The sequence below is a fragment of the Canis lupus genome, chromosome 30 (genome assembly GCF_003254725.2).
Source record: "Canis lupus dingo isolate Sandy chromosome 30, ASM325472v2, whole genome shotgun sequence".
Taxonomy (NCBI): Eukaryota; Metazoa; Chordata; class Mammalia; order Carnivora; family Canidae; genus Canis; species Canis lupus.
Window position 1 is genome coordinate 33,475,946 of NC_064272.1, and position 20,725 is coordinate 33,496,670.

General features: G+C 56.5%; 1 protein-coding gene and 1 long non-coding RNA gene across 10 annotated transcripts in view; one reads left to right on the plus strand and one right to left on the minus strand.

Moving 5' to 3' along the window:
- The first annotated feature begins 1,112 nt into the window (after positions 1–1,112).
- The window catches only part of PAQR5 (progestin and adipoQ receptor family member 5), a 69,973-nt gene continuing 50,360 nt past the window's right edge, over positions 1,113–20,725 (plus strand). The window contains exons 1-2 of one of the 7 annotated variants that reach the window (XM_025472337.3): positions 2,255–2,395; positions 4,091–4,159. The gene's annotated coding sequence lies outside the window, so the exon portion shown is untranslated. Of the gene's footprint in view, positions 1,246–2,254; positions 2,396–4,090; positions 4,160–8,738; positions 8,837–14,926; positions 15,088–15,781; positions 15,928–18,445; positions 18,598–20,725 lie in introns of those variants that run through there. The other 6 variants (XM_035708622.2, XM_049104028.1, XM_025472336.3 and 3 more) reach the window with 6 other exon arrangements.
- On the minus strand, positions 1,841–2,462 carry LOC112675681 (uncharacterized). 3 transcript variants are annotated; one of them, XR_003145994.3, is made up of 3 exons: positions 2,326–2,462; positions 2,164–2,246; positions 1,841–2,076 (listed from the first exon to the last, which is right to left on the minus strand). It is a non-coding gene; the product is annotated as an uncharacterized LOC112675681 (long non-coding RNA). The 3 variants fall into 3 exon arrangements; XR_003145995.3 differs by having other exon boundaries at positions 1,841–2,003; positions 2,155–2,246; XR_003145993.3 differs by having other exon boundaries at positions 1,841–2,003; positions 2,146–2,246.

Below are 20,725 nucleotides of genomic sequence, written 5' to 3' on the forward strand. Positions count from 1 at the left end.
ACTTGTCCGAGGCCACTCCGCGTTCAGCCAAAGCTGGGGCTGGGATCCGCTCTCCCTACGCTGATCAGTCTTGTCAAGCTCCGCTTTGCACAGGCTGGCTGCCTGATTGCCTGGCCTCGTCCCTTCCCTTCGAGAACTTACACCTGAAAGGACAGTCTAGACAGAGACCCGTGCACATACACTCACTCCTTTATGAGGCGAAGCTACAGGAAAACCTACACAAGATGCCAATAGCACACTTCGGTATCCATAAAAAGGGCCTTAGAGATAATCCACTGCAGCAAATGGGGACACTGAGGCTCAGAAAGGGATAGAGACCGGTCCAAGGTCACAGAGCTAAGTGGAGGCCTCTGGGCTCCCAGGCCCGTGCCCCTTCCACTGTGTCCCCCAAGGCGGGAAGCAGAGAGGACTCAGGAAGCCTGGGCGAGGGGGAGGAAGGACAACCCCCATTTCAGTCTGGAAGTTTTATCCAAAGGGTGCATTTTCCAGAATTCCCGTGTGTGTGGGGGGGGGGGGGGGGTGGGCAGGCAGGAAGTAGCTGCAACCTGTCCCTTCAGCACCTGGGAGTAGCCACCACACAGGCTGCGTGGCTGTTGCTTTTTTTTTTTTTTGTCCCCTGTGTCCCTTCAACTCTTTCGCCGTGTCCACTGAGTGGCAGACAGCCAGGCCCAGCGCCTTCCAGCGCCGGGAAGCAAGCGGAGCCCTGGGCAAGGCTGAGGTTGGCAGAGCTGGGCAGGGCAGGGGCATTCCGGAGAGAGCCGGCGGGCGCGGGAGGCGGGGCGGGGTGGGGCTGCGGGTACCCTGTTGTTTCTTTCCCTTCCCTGGGCTCCACCCCGCGCATTCTTCCGAAGGGCAGGCTGCCCGCCCTCGGCCCGGAGCGGGGGTGGGGGCCGTGGGGCGCGCCCAGGGGTCCAGGGGCCGGAGGGCCCGTGCGCCCCTCGCGACTGCACCTGCCGCGGATGCTGCGGCGCCTCGGGCGGCGGGCGGGGCGCGGGGCGGGCGTCGGGGGCACGCGGGCGGGCGCGGGGGTGTGGGGTGTGGGGTGTGGGGTGTGGGGGTGCCCCCTGCCCTCGGCCCCGCCCCCCAGGCCCGGCGCGCCCCGCCCCGCCCTGCGCCGGAGGGCCCCGGGGGCGGGACCCGCGGGGAGGCGCGCGGACCGGCCGGGCCAGGTGCAGCGCCCGCGTGGCTGGGGGCCCCGGCGGCCCCGGAGGACTGTCCCGGCCGCGGGCGACCCCCGGAGCCCAGGTAACCGAGCGCGGGACTCCCGGGGGCCGCCGTCGGGGAGCGGGCGCCGGGGCCCGGGGCGCGCAGGAGCGCAGGTGCGCAGACGGGGCGGCGCGCGGGGGCCGCGGACTCGGGGGATGCGCGTCTCGCCCTCCCGCAGGCCCTGCGCGGAGACCCGCGATGGGGACCTTGACCTTCGCGCCCCCGGGGCGGCCCGAGGAGACGGGGGACCCGCGGCGCCGGGAGGGGTGCGCGTGCCGGGGCGGCCTCCGCGCGCGGGTTGGGTCTCCCGGGTGCTGGCGTGGGTGCCCAGCCGCGGGGACACCCCGGCGCGTCCGCCCGCCCCCCGCGGGGGCTCCCCTCGAGGCCCCCGAGCCGCAGGCAGAGGAGCGCGGGAGGGACGGCGGGCCTGGACCCCGCTGGACCCCCAGAGCCCCGCAGCCCCCGCCCCGAGGCCAGGGTGAGCCGAGCGCGCAGCCCGCAGCCTTGGTTGCCGGGAGGGCCCGGCTCCGCGCGCGCCTGGGGGCGAAGGATGCCCCCGCCCAGGGGACGCCTCCCTGATTTCATCTCCTCCCCACAATAAACCAGTGAGGCAGTTGGGTCTTGTTCCATCTGCAAATTAAAAAAAAAAAAGGGGGTGGGGGAGCTCAAAGAGGTTAGGTAATATGCTGGGGAAAAAATGGTAGATCTGAACTGCAGTCTCCGAGAGCCGGATGGTTGGTTCTCCATTTTTCTGCTGGGGTTCATGTCTTCTCCCCTCTCCCCTTGAGGTTCTTCTCCTGGAAGAGGTGGTTCAGGAGAGAGCACCTCCGCGGAGAAGTACAAGTGCTCAGCGCGCTCCTCCCTGGCGAGCTGTAGGCCGCAGGAGGACCAGGCGCCCATTTGGGGGCCTCACCCCTCTAGCTCCGGGACCTGGCTTACCTGGCTCACCTGGCTCACCTGGCTCGCGGGAGGTGCGCAACAGAACTGAATGAGTTCACCTTCAACGACAGGGATTCTTTTCCAGTCGACACATCTGTGCCCTTGGCAGTGAAAGAAAGTACTCTGAACGGTTGGACTGGAAAGGTGCCCACCACCACCGAGGGGTCTTGACATCCTTACCCACTTGCGGCAGTTCGATGCTTTCTAAATCAGGGAGCACATCCATAATCCCATGTGCTTTTCCAGACAGGTAGGCTTTCCCTTTACCCCAGACCCGCTTCCCATCAGGCCAAGGAGAAGCAGAGGGAGATGGTCACGTGCCCAGCGTGGCCCTGTCCGGGGAGCCAGAGGGCCCTGTCCCATGTGCACCAGCATCCTACCCAGCTCTCCAGGAAATCTTATTGGAACCGTGACTCTGCTTCGCTCGTCCCTCTCCTTACCCGTTCATGGGGGCAACCATGGATTGAGAGCAGAGAACTTGCTTTTCTGGGCCTCAGTTTCCTCATCTGTAGCATAGGCACGAGAGAGTCTGCGTGATTTCATGAGTGAGTGATCCATAGGGCCCTCTGTAGGCTTCTGTGCATGTGTGTTGACCTGACCTCCCCACGTGGGCTGTGCCTTCAGCCCGGGAAGTGACCATGCACGCATCTTGGTCTCCCTCAGAGAGCTGGCCCTCTCCTGAGCATACAGTAGGTTCGCAGGAAGTGTTCAGTGATCAAAAACAGTCTCTACAGGAAGAGAAATCACTAAAATTGGTGGAAAATGGGCGTTTATAATCCTTCTATCATATGGGGAAGGCTCCAGGAGGGGGAGACCAGAGGGGTCTGAGAGTCCCTTGAGGTGGAGATGGTTAGTGTCTGGCTCATTCAAGGCCACGGTCTAGTGGGGGAAGCCCAGCAAGGGGTATAGGACTTTCCATGGCAGCGCCCTGAAGCCTTTTGAGGCCCTGCCTGGAACCCCCTACCCCTGAACTCCTCAGCAGACCCAGGTGGCTGCTTTGGCCTCAGGACAGACCAGGGCCCTCAGAGTTGGTCAGTTCTGTTCCCTGGCAGAGGCCGGTGAGAGCGTAGGTAGTCCTACCACCAGCTGTCCCTGCACATACGTAGTACGTCCCTGCCCAGCTTCCTACTGCCAGTTCCCGAGTCTTCACAAGAACCCAGTAGAGGAAGAGCTTTAGACTCAGAACATCTGAGCTGGAAGAGCACTAGAGGTCGTGTCCTTCTATTCTCCATACTATTTATCGCCGTCTAATATCCTGGCTGTTTTAGCCTGGTTTCTGTCTCCTACGCCTGGCTGTTCGAGGTGCTTAAGAGCTGCCTTGGGAGGAATGTTCAGGACACATAGAAGGGCAGCTCCTCGGCTGAGCAGACGGCCACCAACATAGGATGATCTGAGAGAGCCAAGGAGGAGTGCTCCCCATTAGACCCCATCGCTAAAAGAGAACTCGCAGTGCTGCTCTCCAGAGGTGGGCAGTTCCTCGGTTAGTGGTGAACACGGTGCCCCTTTCCCAGGACACTGGGGAACCAACGCCGGGCCCCCTGGCAGCCCTGGGGGAAAGGACGGAGCTCCAGATCACTGGGCCAGGGATAACAAACCAGGCTGAGAAGGTGTGACCAGCTGTGTGGGCCCGGAAGAGTGAGGACACTATTCTGCCCAAGGTCCTGGCGGAAGCTTGGGGCTCTGAGGCCTCACTTAGGAATCTGATAAGAGTGGTTTCCTTGCAGGACCCACAGGTGTAGGGATACGCAGGGTGGAGAAACTCTCGACGGTGGGGGTAGAGTAGAGGTCCAGGGGATGGTCTGCCGTAGAAGCTGGAACTTTCCATGCGATCAAAAATATGGGACACGCCGAGGCATGCACCAAGCGGCTTCAGCCCCCCTCGCCCCCCCCCATCTTTCATCCAGCTGCTGTCTTTTCAGCAAAGGAATTTTATCTGTGTTTTAAGGCAAAAGCCTGGGACCCTATGGGGTCATCTGGAGAAGAGGTGTGGCATGAAGACTCTCCAAGGCAGCTGGTAAGGGTGTAGGGGGGAGGTGGGACATTTCCTCACACTCGGGGGGGAAATGTAGCTGCTGCCCTCTTTCCTGATTGCTCGGAGGGGGATGGTTACGTTTGTAATACCGAGGATGAGCGCTCCATAACCGTTAGCTGGTTGCCAGGCACGACCACCCAGCAGGCCACAGACGGACGGACGGAGAGTCCCGAGGCCAGGATGGCGGGCCACTGGCCACTCACAGAGGAAGCTCCCCTTGTACAGGCCCACGCAGTGGATTCGTGGGGAGCTTTGGCTACTTCCCCCTCTCCTGACCCCCAAATCCTTGCCCGTTGTCTTTGCGGTTTGCCAAGTTAAGAGTGGGAATGCCCCTGGGCCTTGGTGTTGGGGGGAGACACCCAGAAATTGTGCCTCCAAGGATGTATAGGTGTTTACCGGCTGCTTGGAAAAATTGGGGAGGGAGGGACAGGGAGGCAGAGGGAACACGTGTAACACTTGTCGGAAGCCATGAATGTGTAGTGGTGACTCCTGTGTCCCCAGCCACTGTAGCTCCCCCCGGCCTTGCTCCCCAGCTGCTCCCTGTGGGCTCCATCGCCCTGGAGTGGAGGAGGCCCAGACCTGAGACGGAGTTCATGCATTTCTGACCCCTGGCCTTCTCTTATCACTGCCATCGCCACAAGTCTGGTGGCTTTCAGCAACAGGGGTGGAAAAGTACTACTGTTGTGACATAATGTGAGTCAGTCCTTCTTCAATGATGGGGTTGCCCTCTCAGCTCTGACGCCTGGTGCCTGGCTCACGGGTGGGGACACGGTGCTGGTTCCTTGGGGGAGAGGACGGGGGTGACTCTAGACATTATATTGGAATTACGTAGGCGGCAGTGAGAAGCCAACAGGTGCGACATAATCGTTTGTAGGATCTAGGAGAAGAGGTGGGGTCCCCCCAAGCAGTGATCCAAGGTGTAATGCCTGCACAGCGGCGCTGTGTCCTCGGAGGCAGGGTTTATTTGACAGAGCTGTCCTCGCTCCTGGCCTTGAAGCAGGCCAGGGCCACCCCCAGCGTGCTCTGTGGACATGGGGCTAGTGGATGCCGCTTAGGTGTCAGACGGGCATGATGCCTGGGCACGCCACAGCCCGTGAGACATTCTTCCCCTTTGATTATACGGGAACCCTGTGGCCACGCTGGCCTTGGTGGGATGATTGGGAACCCGTTGGAGGCACAGAGCCCAGCCATCACGGGCTTCTCGATCTCTCGCTCCCACATTCGGCCCCTCGACCAGCTTGCTGCCAGCCTCTGGGTTGGCCACTGCACTCCTGGTAGCTGAAGGCTGGTGTGGCTGGCGGGAACTGGATTCTTTTTTTTTTTTTTTTTTTTTTTAAGATTTTATTTATCTATTCATGAGACACACAGCGAGAGGCAGAGACACAGGCAGAGGGAGAAGCAGGCTCCCTGCGGGGAGCCCGATGTGGGACTTGATCCCAGGACCCCGGGATCACGCCCTGAGCTAGAGGCAGACGCTCAACCACTGAGCCACCCGGGAGTTCCAGAGAACTGGGTTCTGGTTCTGGTACTATCTTGTCACAGTGCAACTTGGGCCCAGTCGATTCCTGGGCCTCAGTTTCCTCATCTGTGAGGGACAGCTCAGCCTAGATCAGGGTTCCTCGCCTCAGCACGGCTGATGTCTGGGATAGTTCTTCTAGAGGGTTCTATGTCATGGGGGCTGTCCTGTGCGTGATGGGATGCTCAGCAGCATCCTTGGCTCCTACCCACGGGACCCCAGATGCACCACCTCTCTCTCTTCCATCTTGACAGCCAAAGATGTCGCCAGATGTTGCTGAATGTCCCCCGGAGGCAAAATCATCTCTGGCTGAGAACCCCTGGGTTGGATGATCCCTCAAGACCCCCATGAGATTACCCTCAGGGCGGCAGAGTGGGGGGGACACACATTTCCTTTTGCTAGCCCCTGTTTTAGAAGTATGGGCTGTGCATGCACCAGGAGCCTGGGGGTAGGGTTCCAGGGGCTTGTAGGGCGAGACGTGAGCTATGAGAGGAAGGGAGGCTCTGGGCTGCTGCGTCTTGCTGAGCACCAAGGCCAAGTCCACTTTGCCTTCCAGACCTTGGGTTACATAAGAAGGTGGGGCGGGGGGGTGGGGGGGGACAGGCCTGTGGTCAGCACACCATTAAGGTCAGCAGCCTTCCGGCCAGTGACTAATGGTTTGTGTGCGCCCTCAGGACCCAGCCCGTCCTCCTCCTCCTCCGCAGGCCCCTGTCCCCTCTCCCGCCTCCTGCCCCTGGACACGACATAGGAAGTGAATCAGCCCACCCGCTGGGCAGATGGGGAGAGGCGGAGCCCAGTGGTGTTAGACTCCAGGGCTATGCAGCCTGCCCCCCCACCCCCCCACCCCCCCACCCCCCACCCCCGGCCCTGATTTGGTTTTGTTTGTTCTCCTGACTTAGCTGTTTATTAACTTTGTCCACAGAGGCCCCTTCTGTGACCTCATTGCTTGACTGGAGGGGAAAGATGTTTCTTCTCCAGGAGCGGGAGGGGGTTGTTAATGAATCCTGGAAGTAAATCTTTGTCAGCAACAGGCTGTGAGGTTTGGGATACTGTTAACCCAAATGACTGGGTTGTTACTTCTTTTTCCTTTAAATTTTTTTGATTGAGTATATTGGTCCGTAACATCGTAGTGGTTTTAGGTGTACGCGGTCATGATTTGGTGTCTGTGGGCGCTGCAAGGGGGTCACCACGGTAAATCTGGTTGCCATCTGTCCCCATTCCAAGTTGACTTTTACGATCTACTCTCGAGGGACGCCTGCATGGCTCAGCGGTTGAGCGTCTGTCTTCAGCTCGGGTCATGTCCCAGGATCCACGATCGATCGAGTCCCCCATCGGGCTCCCTGCAGGGAACCTGCTTCTCCCTCTGCCTGTGTCTCTGCCTCTCTCTCTGTGTCTCTCATGAATAAATAAATAAAAGCTTAAAAAAAAAAAAAGCATCTACTCTTGACAGCCTTCCAGTACACACAACGATATTGACTGTAGTCACCATGCTGTATGTTATGTCCCCATGACTTCTTTCTTTTGTGTTTGCAAAGTGTGTGCCTCTTTTTTTTTTTTTTTAAAGATTTTATTTATTTATTCATGAGAGACACAGAGAGAGGCAGAGACACAGGCAGAGGGAGAAGGAGGCTCCAGGCAGGGAGCCTGATGTGAGACTCAATCCCAGGACTCCGGGATCACGCCCTGAGCAGAAGGCAGGGTTCAACCACTGAGCCACCCTGGGGCCCCCAAAGTGTAAACCTCTTGACCCCCTTTTCTTACCGTCCTCACTGATGATGGCCTGTAGGTGGCTCTGAGCGGTGGGCTGGGGCAGTGAATGAATTAAAGGCAGTCCCTGCCTGCAGAAGCCTTCTGTCTGGGAGGACAAAGATTCAGCCTGTAATTGCAGCTACAACTATACCCTGGTACCCTGCATCCATTGAACACTAACTAAAACTCTATAGCCGTTAAACACTAACTCCCCATCTCGTCCATCCCCCAGCCCCTGGTAACTACCATTCATGCTTTTGTCTCTGAAAATCTGACTATCCTAGGTACCCCATGAACTCGTGTGTCCAGCTCATTTCACTTAGCTTAGTTTTTTTTTTTTTAAGATTTTATTTATGCATGAGAGACAGAGAGAGGCAGAGACACAGGCAGAGGGAGAAGCAGGCCCCATGCAGGGAGCCCGGTGTGGGACTCGATCCCTGGTCTCCAGGATTAGGCCCTGGGATGAAGGCAGTGCTAAACCGCTGAGCCACCCAGGCTGCCCTATTTTTTTTTTTTTTAACATTTTATTTATTGGTTCATGAGAGACACAGAGAGAGCCAGAGACACAGGCAAAGGGAGAAGCAGGCTTCCTACAGGGAGCCCGATGCAGAACCTGATCCCAGGATCCCAGGATCATGACCCAAGCCAAAGGCGGATGCTCAACCGCTGAGCCCCGAGGCGTCCCTATTTATTTTAGAGAGAGAGAATGAGAGCGAGAGAGCAAGCACATGGGGGGAGGAGCAGAGGAAGAGTGGGTGAGAGAGAGAGAGAGAGAGAGAATCTCAAGCAGACGCCCCGCTGAAGGCAGATCCCACCATGGGCTCGATCTCACCTCTGTGACATCACAACCTGAGCCAAAACCAAGAGTCAGATGCTTAACCGACCAAGCCCCCCAGGCGCCCCAGATTTTCTTTCCTTTTGAAGATGGGTAACATTCCACTGTGTGAATATCCCATATTTTTATCCATTCACCTTTATCCCTCCACCCGACCTCTGGGTGGCCTCTACCTGTGGCTGTCGTCAGCAGTGCTGCGTAGGAGCATGGGTGTGCAGGTATGCGTTTGAGTCCCTGCTTTCAGTTCTTCTGTGGATATTCCCAGAAGTAGAATTGCTGGATCATATGGAAATTGTGTTTGACTTTCTGAGGAATCACTGTGCTGTTGTAGAAGAGCTAGATTTGAAGGACGGACACGAGATATCCAAGCATCTAGGGAGAGGAGAGGAGGGAAGAGGAAGGGTGGGGAGGGCAGGGGAGGGCAGGGAGGGGAAGGGACCAAAGAGGAGGGGAGGGGAGGGGAAGGGAGGTGAAAGCCTAACTGGTGCCACAAAGCACAGTGTGGTGTGTGTGCTCGGGGCTGAAGCAGGGTGCGGCTGGCGAGGAGGCCCTGGAGAGGGTAAGAGCACCAAGGGTCTCAGACCGGGCTGGGGGGCTTGGGCTCCGACCTATGGGCTGTGAGATGCATGGAAGGGTTTTTGGTTTGGTTTTGTTTTAAAGATTTATTTATTTAAAAAAAAATAAAAAAATAAAAATAAAAAATAAAGATTTATTTATTTATTTGAGAGGGAGAGGGAGAGGGAGAGAGAGCGCACTCGAGAGCGAGAGGGAGAGGGAAGGAGAATCTGCAGCAGACTGTGCACTGAGCAGAGTCCATCCGGGGGCTCGATCCCACCACCGCGAGATCATGACCTGAGCCAAAATCAAGAGCCGGACGCTTAGCGGACTGAGCGACCCAGGTGCCCCTTTGGAAGGGTTTTTTAATCGGGAGGTGACACAGGCCAGTGGTGTCTTAGATGATTGTCGCAGGGAGTGGTGTCACAGGTGTGCCAGGAGAGAAAGAGACTTCAGCAGGAACCCAGCGGGACAAAACTGGTCACCCAGTCTGGTTGACCCGCACTGGGGTACGTGGAGGGAGCGGGTCTGCGGGGGGATGTGCTGCATAGCAGTGCCTGGGTTTGTGCTTCGGTGGCTGGGTGAATGGTGGTGCCACTGCCTGGGTCAGCTTACGGGGGCGGGGGTGGCCAGTTTGGCAAGATGCTGAAAGGGTAAGCAAGGGCCAGTTGGCCTCAAAGCTCCCTTAGGACGGGTGGGACGAAGGTCTGTGTGTGTGTGTGGGGGGGGGGGGGTGTGGGCAGAGCTGTGGTACAAGGAGGGAAGCTGGCTGAGGGGCCAGGGAAAGGACTGCCATGGGATGGCACAGAGGACCCCGGACATGGAGTGGCCTCTGCCTGAAACAGGTCCGGCCCTGTCTACTACGTATCAATCCAGACAATCAATCTCTGCGCTGGAGGCGAGGCCCTGGGAGTGGAGATCTCAAGATAAACAGGAGCCAGTGACTTGAATTCATTTATTCATGCTGTAAAGCTTAGAAAATGGAACTTGGCCAGTACCTTGGCACAGTTCAACATTTAACGACATTGGAGATAGGTGATCGGCAGGACAAGTGGAGTGTTTTGAAAGTGTGTCATGGGGACATGATTGGGTCTAGGGCAGGGTTTCTCCCCTTAGCACTACTGACGTTTCAGACGAGATCATTCTTGGTCGTGGGCGCTGTCTTGTACGTTGTAGGATGTTTAGCCGCCTCCCTGGCCTCTACCTGTTAGATGCCAGTAGCCGCATATGCCCTCAACCCATTTGTGGCAACCAAAAATGTCTTCTAGACATTTCCCCCAGGGGGGACAGAAATTATCTTTAGTTGACATCCGTTGGTCCGGAGGCTAGGAAAGGCTGCCGAAAGGAATATTCATCCAAGTTCTAGAAGATATGAAGAATTAATTAAGATAAGGCTGGAACAGGTGTGGGGAGCAGAAGGGAGAGTGTTCAGGGCACGGGTGACAATATGTGCAAAGGCCCCTGAGGGTGGGAGAGAGCGTGGGGGGTAGTTGGGGAGAGGAGCCATGGTGGAGGTGAAGAGGGTGGCTGGATTCTAGAGATACTGGGAAGGGAACAAAGGCGAGGAAGCCTTTCTGACGTGGAGGATGGAACTGGCTGGAAGCTGGTGAGTGACATTTGAGCATATTGGGTTGGAGATCCCCGGGGACCCATGTGGGGCCCTGAGCTCAGAAGACAGGCCTGGCTGGAGATATGCATTTGGGAGTAACGTGTATACCGGTGATGCGCGAACCCTTGGGGTGGACGAGGTAGCAGACGGGGACCATATGGGCCAAGAGGAGAGGAGCAGAGAGGAGGACCTAGGAGTGAGCCCCACCATTTAGAGAGACTGGGGAGGACTTCCCAGAGGGGCACAGAAGCATTGGGTGGTCTATGGAAACCCAGGGAGGCGGGTTTTGGGGGTGTAGCTGCTGCAAAGTGGGTGGGGGCATTTCGAGCCTGAAATGCCAGGTGGCCCCCCTGGAGTCAGGAGGCCAGTGATCCAGGAGGCCGGGGCGGGCCCAGCAGGTCAGGCCCAGGCTCTTGGGGAGTAGGGCCGGAGGGAAGCTGCTGGCAGCTTCACCAAAAGCCCGTCTGGAGAGGTGAGAGGAGAATGTGGGAGCCAGAAAGGGAAGTGGGTTTGGGAGGAGGGGGGGGAGGTTTTGTTTTGTTGATTTAGCCTGCTTGTTGCCACCTCCCACCTTTCTTTCTCAGAAAATAAATGTGCACGGCTCAGAATTTCAAAAATCGCAACGGTTTGGCTGTGCGAAGTCTCCATCCCCCATCTCCCTTGGCCTCCTGGAGCTCTCGCTTCCTGGAAGCAACTCGACCCGTTGCGTGCATGCTCTTCCAGGGATGTTCCCTGCGTCAGTCAGAACGTAGGTGTATAGATTCGCTCTCCCTGAGTGGTAGGTAGCGCGGTATACGCCCTCCGCAGCCCCCCTTGTGTTCTTTTCCCACGTAGCGGTCTTGGTGTGCTTCTAGAAGGGTACGTACAGTGCTGCTTCATGTTTCGGGCTATAGAATATTCCAGCGTATGGATGCCACAGCATTTATTTAACAAATCTCCTGTCTTTTGGACTTCACGCCCAGTGTCCCACTGAGTCACCTTGTGCTCTAGTCATTTTGCAGCGTAGGTGGCTCCACGTGGGATAAAGTCTCCGAAGCAGAATGAAAAGGCCAGAGGTGTGTGCATTTGTGTTTTGAAAGACATCAGCAAAAAAAAAAAAAAAAAAAAAAAAAAAAAACCAATCAGCAAAGTGCTCTCCATCGAATTTTTATTTTATTTTATTATTTATTTAATTAGTTTTAAAGATTTTATTTATTTATTCATGAGAGGCATAGAGAGAGAGAGAGAGAGAGAGAGAGAGGCAGAGACACAGGCAGAGGGAGAAGCAGGCTCCATGCAGGGAGCCCGACGTGGGACTCGATCCCGGGTCTCCAGGATCAGGCCCTGGGCTGAAGGCGGCGCTAAACCGCAGGGCCACCTGGGGCTGCCCTCCATCGAATTTTTATTTATTTATTTATTTATTTATTTATTTATTTATTTATTTATTTTTTCCATCGAATTTTTAGAAAGATACCCTCCCTGCAGCAATGTACGAGGCTGCTCGTTTCCCACGCCCTTGGACATGAAGTGTCACCAAACTTGTTGATATTTGCCAATCTGGAAGACAAAATAGTCTCTCAGTAGAGTTTTAATTTGCATTTCTTTGGCTGTGAATGAAGTTGAACGTGTTTTCATGTTCAAACACACGTGAGAGCCACTTGTGTTTTCTGGGAACTGTGCCTTCATTTGTTTTGCCTGGTTTCTTTCTTTTCTTCTTCTTTATTTTTAAAGATTTATTTATTTATTTTTGAGGCAGGGCAAAAATTTATTTATTTATTTTTGAAGTAGGTGGGGAAAAGAACAGGGGGAGGAGAGAGAATCTCAGGCAGGCTCTGCGCTGAGTGTAGAGCCCAATGTGGGGCTCGATCCCATGACTCTGAGGTCATGATCTGAGCCAAAGCCAAGAGCCAGATGCCCAACTGAGTGCACCACCCAGGTGCCCCTGCTTTGCCTACTTTCTGTCAGGTTGTTGGTCTTCGCCTTATTGAATCACAGGTGATCTTTACATATTAAGGAAACTAGTATTTTTGTGTAGAATGTCAATTGCAAGTGTTTCCCCTGCAGCCGATCAAGTTTTTTGCTGTTGTTGCTATTTTCTTGAGAATCGTGGATGCTGGGACGCCTGGGTGGCTCAGCGGTTGAGCATCTGCCTTTGGCTCAGGGGATGATCTCCAGGTCCCGGGATCGAGTCCCACATCGGGCTCCCCCTGGAGCCTGCTTCTCCCTCTGCCTCTGTCTCTGCCTCTCTCTCTCTCTCTGTCTCTTGTGAATAAATAGATAAAATCTTTTTAAAAAAAGAATTACAGATGCTGACGGAGTGAGTCACACGAGTGGCCGGTCCCCGGCGTGGAGGTCCCTGAGGAAGCCTTGGGGTGGGTTCCAGATTGGGAAACTCCTCTCTGCTGATGGGGAGGGAGGAAGCTGCCGGGTAGACGGCTGAGTGCCTCCAGGGATGGGGTTGTGTGACGAGGTGTCAGAAAGTTAGAGGGGCAGGAGAATGGTGGTATTAGGGGAGAGCAATTGGCTTAGCAAGCCCTGGAAACAGCTAGAGGGGGGCAGCGGGTGATGGTGCGGGGTGCTTTCCCGGGCTCTGTGTCTGTCTGTTGTCCCGGGGCCAGCCTAACGGCGGCAGTTGCTTAGATCTTGCTTGTGATCTGGAGTTTTCTTTATCTTGCTCTGACACCACACCAACGTCTCCTGCCCTGAGCCACCCGGGCCCAAAGACCAGACCACTAGGAACAACCCCTCTGCCCCGAAGCCCACCCGAACCGCGCAAATTAGCCAGCCCTAAGCTAATCACCCTGCCCTGCCTCGCCTTCCCCCACGGAGCCCCTAATAAAGGCCGTGGCCTGTGATTCCCCTCTTTCCTCTCTGCCTCCTGAGCAGCGCTGGTGCCTCTCCATGTGGCCCCGTGTGGTGTAACACACACCCCCTCAGGAAATGGAAGTAAGGAAAATCTTCTTTCAATGGCATTAGCCTCTCTGTGTGTCACTTGGTCACCTCCATAAACTAAAATCCCGTGTGTACAGGTGAGACAGCAGTGCCCTAGGGCAGGGACAGAGTACGAGGGTCCACAGACTGCAGGCTTATGGGTGGGTGGTTAAATAAGCAGGCTCTCAGGGCGGGCTTCCTGGAGGAGGTGGCCTGGAGACGAAGAGAGGCCTCAAGGTGGGGATGGCAGGTGCACATTAGGAGGCACAGGGGAGTGTCTCTGGAGGAGTGTGTGCCCCTCAGCGTGGGCAGTGGTGAGAACTGAGGCTGGAGAGAAAGATAGGAGAGGAGGCAGGGATGAGCATTGGGGGGCGGGGGGGTGCAGGGAGAAGCAATAGGGTCCATGATGCAGGGCGGGGCCTGGGGGTACTGTTTGCAGTTTCTTAATTCTCAGAAATGATTTGACTCTGTGTTAACTCCCTCTGGGTGTTCAGGGCGGGGCTGCTGCTGATAAAGGGTCTCAACGGTGCCAGGTGGTCCAGCCCCACTGTTGCTAGGACAGCAGACCCGCCCGCCCCTTCCCCTTGGATGTCCACTAACACCGCCCGTCCCTGGTGAACTCAGCTCTTTGCCTTCACTCCCTTCCCGGACCGCCACCAGCATCCTGCTCCCACCTTTCTGCTGGTGGCAAGGCGGCCGGGTGCCTCCCCCCCATCCTCCTCCACGAACACCCCCTCCTGTCTTCCAGAGCTTCTCTTCTCTCCCTCAGGGTCAGATGCCACACCCGCCAGCTGGTTCTGAGTTTCAAGTGGCATTTGAAGTGAGGAGAGAATCCTTGAGGACCAAACAGCCTTCGAAACACGGCCAGCAGAGCAGCAAATGTGGACTGGCTGGCGGTGGCACTGCCCTGTTGTTTGCTGGGGGCCCGGCCCACACGGCCGCAGGTCACCCAGAATCTGTTTTTGGGGATCAGGGGCAGAAATTGCCTCTTTTTTTTTTTTTAAAGATTTTATTTATTTATTCATGAGAGAGAAAGAGAGAGGCAGAGACACAGGCAGAGGGAGAAGCAGGCTCCATGCAGGGAGCCCGATGTGGGACTCGATCCCAGGACTCCAGGATCATGTCCTGGGCTGAAGGCAGGTGCTAAACCGCTAAGCCACCCAGGGATCCCCAGAAATTGCCTCTTCTAATAATGTTGGCCTGGATCCTGGTCCTTTGTGCCCCAAGACACCGAGTCCAAAGGGAGTTCATAAACCCGTGCACACAATTGGCAATTACTCCTGCTACCTTGTGGTTTCTTTATTGTTGCCTGGAGAGTTATTTACCTTTTTGAGGGTGGAATTTGTGGGGCAATAATCTCATATTCGGCAGGCGCCTATCCGGTTCTGATGAACTCTGAACTGGGCCGTGTACCGTGGGGCTTAGAATCGTGTTGTATTTGCTTTGCCCCCCCAGGAAAGACACCGTGTAATGATTCACCAACGTGTTATGTAGGCCCAGCTGTGAGTGCACAGAATAAAGGGAAGCCAGCTGGGCTGTGGTGGGCAGAACAGACTTCTAGAAAGAGGAAGAGCTCAAGCAGACAGTGGGTGTGGAAAAGGTGGCAGAGGGGAAAGGAGGGGACAGGAGGTCTGGCAAGGAGGCCCCAAGTTTCTGGCAGCCGTCAGTGCGGGGAGGTTGAGGGTCAGTCCTCTGGGAGGGCAGGAGGATGGTGATGGCTACCCTGGGGTCGACAGGTGAGCTGGGATGGGAAGGACAGGAGGCAGCGGAGCCCCAGGGACTCCGTCAGCGTGTGTGTGTGTGGGGGGGGGCGGGGGTGCTGTGCATGGTGCACCGTCTCTGCTTGCAGGGGAGCTCTGGGGACCCTCAAGCTCAGTGGACTGGGCATGGACTCTGACCCTGCCCTTCTGGGAGGCCTTGAAACATCCACTGTGGGTCTGTTGCCTCCCCAGTACCCTTCGCTTGCCCCCAGGGCAGGAAACCAGTGTTTCCCCAGATCTGGGCTCTGTGAAGCTTCTGGGGGGTGGGGGGGGCAGGCATCCTTCCGAAAGCAGAGGTGGGGAGCTGCAGCTGGGAGAAAGTGAGGGTGCTGGCGGGGGCGAGGGCATCGGTGTCTGAAATGTGGGATGTCAGTAATTCAGTTCTTGGACGTTTGGGGTACATATCCTCTCTAGAACCTGACTGATGGCTCCAAAAGAAAGAAAAATGTAAGTGACCAAAAAAAAGGAAATTGTGTGAAGGGGGATGAAATGCTTGGCTCAACGGCGAGGCTGGAGAGAGGATGTGGGAGGGAGAAAGTGACAGCTCTGCCCTCCTTCGTCCCCCTTCCTCCTCCATCCTTCCTCCCCCCCCCCCCCCCAGTCCGGTTTGGCTTAATCTTTCATGTCCTGAACCGTTCCTCCAAGTCCAACAGACGCTTCAATGTTGAAATGTTGCTTAACAAGACTGGGGGCTTCTGGATTCTCCTGGGACCAGCTTGCTGTGTGATCCCACGGCCACCTGCTTGCGGCTGGACGTCCTGGTCTGGGTCTCACACCTGGCGTCTCTCCTTGGAGAAGAGAAGTTTTGCCTTTGAGGTGCCTTTACTTACCTCCTTACGATTTCCTTGAGGGTCTGAAAAGAGCAGACGAGGGGTCTGAGGAAGGGAATTCCTGGGGCGAAGGGGCCTGTTGGGCCCAGCCCGGGCCAGATGGGAGGGAGCAGGGCGTGGGGACACCCACCCTGCGTTGTCTCAGGGCCCCAGGTTTGCCTTTCAAAGGAAAGGCCCTCACCTGATAAGGTGGGCCTCGTTCCATTAAAGCCAGCCTTATTGGGGCCCCGGCGTGAGGACGCGGGGCCGGGGCCTCTGTGGGTGACCTGGTGGTGGCCAGGCCTGCCCTGGGCACCACTCCCCAGTGCCTGCTGCTGCGGGCAGGCGTGTCACCTCTCACGTGCTCACGCTGCCGTAGGAAACGGAGGCCCGGGCAGGTCACACGGCTGCTTCCGAGTCCCCCGGGCCTCCCAGGGACAGCTCGGTCCGACGTGAGCCGGGTCTTGGGGCTCCTTCCCACTGGCTGGGCGTGACGGGCCCATCGAGGCTGGGGTCCCCGCTCCGATTTACCCCCTGGAGCGCCGTGGCTGCCAGTGGTTGTGGAGGTCCCTTCACTTGGCTCAGGGAGGAAGATGTGGGCCTCGGTACAAAAAGTAAGAGGAAAAGAATTGCCTCGAATAATTTCAGCTGATCCCCGTGACACCTCCCCTGGCCCCAGTGTTCCAGAATGTACCTCAGGCCCTCCCTCCTGAGACCCAAACAAATGAATCTGTAATGGTGAAGTTCACAGTGTTCAGGGGGTCACGCTCCTACCTCCTCACACAGACGCCGAAGCAGGTGGTGGCCCGGGGCCAAGGCGCCAGAGACCCTTATTCCAAGCGTGTTTCCACCTCGGCAGTGCCCTGTGGGACGCCGTGGGGACGCGGGTCGGGAGAGGGGGTTTAAGCATGAAAATGATCTTTTTTTTTTTTTCCTTCTCACTTTTCATGTAGGGGCTTGGTGTCCCTCGCAGGGCAAAGGGAATCCGTTTGCACACCAGCCAGGGGCTGTCGGGGCCGGGAAGGGAGGCCCAGAGCTCAGGGCCAGGTCAGACCCCCCCTTCCCACGGCCACCTGCTTGCCAGCTCCATGCTGCGGGTTCTGGTGGGTTCTGGGTGGATCCCAGGGCAGGAGCCCAGGCCAGCTGGAGCCCCGGAGGCAATCTGGGGGGCAGCAGGTGTTTGCCCTCCCGAGCTCTGCGGGGGGGTCTGGGGGCTTGATCTGGAAGGACCTGTTCTTCCCGTTTTTCAGAGGTTTTTGAATAATGCATTTTGCCTTGGTCCTTGAAAGAAGCCTGTGCCTCATGATGCTAGAATAATGACCTGTGTCACATGTCACCCACTGGGGCTCTTAATCCACCTCTGCATTCAGATAGCAGGGATGTATGGCCTCTGACATTGGGTTAGCAGGAAAAATGCCATTCCGGCGAGGAGAAGGGTCAGCTTTGCCAGCTGCCCTGCAGCTGTGGCCGCCCGACAGGGGACGGCCTCCGTCAGCACATGGCGATGGCACAGGACCCCTGCACACCCCCGTATGCCGCATGCTTACGCACTGGCTCCTGGTCGTGCCCAAAACAGACCAGAGAGGTAGTCACTCTGGGGGATTATAAAAGTGCCCCCCCACCCCCCAGGGCCATATACTGTGAAAATTCCGTGGACAGTACAATACCCGGAAGGGCTTGGAATAGACCAAGTGCTCAATAAATGGGGCTTCAAATCACCGTTGTACCCATTTCACAGAGGAGAAAAGTTGAGGCCGAAAGAGGCCCTGGGACTCAAAGCCGGGTTGACCTGACTCCAGAGCCCCGACTCCCCTGTCACCAGTGGGAACCATGGTGTGTGTCCTGTGTGCTGGAGAGCCCTGCCGAGCTGAGCTCCTGTTGGCTGTGGGGCCACTTAGGAGTCACACCCTTTCCCGTCTGGGCCCTCTGTCCTTCTCTGACCTTCAGTGTCCTCTGGTCAGCTGAGGGTGTGGGGCGCATGCCAGGACCCCTCCCCTCCCCCCCACCCCACGCAGACCTCTTCCTCCTGCCCATTCACCCTTTCCTGGCTCCTCGCTGCCACCCACCACTGCGCTGGCACCTGCAGGCTGTGCCCTTTGGGCGCTGGTTCCACCCGCTGGTTCTCCCCCAGTTTGATCAGCTGACAGCCCCCCCAGGCCCCGGGTGGGAAGTACAGGGTTAATGATTGCTGAGGAAAGTGGCTCCTGAACTCGAATCATGTGAAAAGGAATTTGGGGAGGGAGGCGGCTCCAAGCTCACCTGGCAGCTCCCCGTGCCCCCCCACCCCACCCCTTCCTGCTCCCCCACTCTTCTCTCTCTGGATTCAGCACCACCGCTTTGCCCCTGCCTGCTTTCCTGCCCTGGCCTCTCTGCTTTACACTCCCTCTCTCTGGGGGGCACCTTCTCTCCTCTGCCCAAGCTGGCCCTTGCCCTCCCAAGCTCCGCTTCCTCCCTCGGGGAGCCCTCCCTGACTACCCGGGGGGGGGGGGGGGGGGGGGGGGGGGGGGGGGGGCCCTTCTCTGAACAACCCTGCACCGTGGAGCACATTCTCCCCTGAGCTCTCCCCAGCGTGTCGGGCACTGCGGGGAGGTTCCTGGGAGGCATCAGGGACCTTGCAGATGGACAACGTCTGGCAGGGGAGCGAGCAGTGCATCCGGAGGGATGACTGGGTGGACAGGTAATGATTCAGGGGTGGACGTGTGGCCGTCGAGGCACCTGTGAGTCACCGAGTTGAGCGTGTCCCGGAGGCCGGTGGCCCCGCCGAGAAGTCGGTCTCCTTTCTTGCCCTCATACTTTATCACTGTGTCTGTCTCCACAGAAAGCAGGGATCTCCTTGAGGGCAGCCGTGGATTCTTAAACCTGCTCAGCAAGGACCGAGTTGTGGGCACCTACACCCCGAGGAAATGGGGAATTGAATCCAAAACTCACCTCCCTTGGTGCCCATCGCTGAACCCTCTCCCACTTGGCCTCTCTCCTCTGGGCACACACTTGCCACCTTTCCTGCCGCCTCTGGTCCCCAGCTCCCCATGCTTCTGCTCACTTTGGGCTTGGAGTGCCTTGTCACCCATGTGGACCGAGGCTGCGTGGAGGTGGACAGTCCCAGAGGCTCAGGACAGTCATCCCAGGACTGGGCCTTGCCTGGGAGTCAGCGTGGGAGCCTGATAACCAGGCTGGTCTGTTCTGTGTTTTTAGCCTTAAGCTCTGGGTTCTTTGGATGCACAGTTGGGTTTGGGACTTAATATGAAAGAAGGTTTGCAGGCCCCTGTCTTGATCTCTGGCTTCACCCTCTTCCCCATGGTAGGTGCCCCGGGCCCCACGTGAACATTTCCAGGTGGGGAGTCACTGTCCGTGGAGAAGGCCTTCCTCCCCTTGGGGGGGCGGGCGGCACTGCATCTGTGGTGTGAGCTGAAGCCCGCCTCCCGAAGGACCCCTCTGGGGGTCTTAGTTCTGACCTCAGGGGCTGCAAGGCCTCCTCTGGGGTTCCAGACCTGCTTTCCCAGGATGTGGGAAGGTGCTGGGTGCCTCATCCTCACCGGGTCCCTCCCCTTTCCTTCCTCCTGTGGTCTGGGCTCTCTTGCAGGCTGACAGCCTTATCTCAGACTTTAAGTTTCTGATCAGATTAGAGGCTTGGGAAGAGTGTGAAGATGGGATCGTGCATCCTCCAGCAGCCTGACATTTGACCCCGACAGTTAGGGCCTGCATTCACCTTCCATTGACCTCACAGGGACTTAGGTTTTCCCAAGGGGGTGGGGGAGGAACCCGTCTATGCACCCATTTTGGAGGCCAATGAGTTTTGAGGTGCGGACACCCTGGTCTTCACCCTGCAGAGCTCTGCTCTCATCATGGACTGAAATCTCAGCAGTCTCAACTCGGGCTGTGCTTGGTCACTGGGCTTCACCTTCCCTCCCTGACCTTAGGAGAACTTACCTTAATTGAGCTATGGTGGGCCCAGGGAAGGAGTGTGTTTTACAGCTTTCCAGGTGGTTCTAAGGTGCATCTTGAGTTGAGGAACCCTATACTACATGCCCGGACCCCATCAGTCCAGCTTTGACTATGTGTGGAGATAGTTACACTGGAGTGAAAGAGCCAGAGCCCTCTTACTCTGTGTATCCTGTAATACTGAAATGTTATTTTACATTACATGTATTTTATACATTTTACAAGCAGGTATTTAAAAATTTAAGATGGGCACACCCCTTTAGTAGCTCAGTTGGTTGAGTGTCTGACTCTTGGTTTCAGTTCAGGTCATGATCCCATGGGTTCTGGGATGGAGCCCCGTGGAGGGCTCCTTGCTGGGCATGGAGTCTGCTTGAGATCCTCTCCCTCTGCCCCCCGCCCCCATCCCCCGCCACTTACGCGTTCGCTCTCTCTCAAATAAGTAAGTCTTTAAAAATATTTTTAAGTCAGTAAAACCAAATATTTAATAATTAAAAATATGTAAATGTGTAATATATAAATGTATAATGCCTTAAGATGAATGTAAAATTCATAAAAATAGACATTATAGTTCTAGCCTGAATTCACAGATAAACAAAAATGAAGTAATGAAAACATTGAAAGCTTACACACTTCAAAAACACCAAATCCAATCAAGAAAAATTGAAGATGAAATATTATTTGATCGCTTTTAATTTTTATTGATTTCTTTAAGATTGTATTTATTTGACAGAGAGAAAGCACAAGCAGGAGGAGCAGGAGAGGGAGAAGCAGACTGAGCAGGGAGCCCAATGCAGGACTCGATCCCAGGACCCAGGGATCATGACCTGAGCCAAAGGCAGATGCCTAACCCACTGAGCCACCGTGGT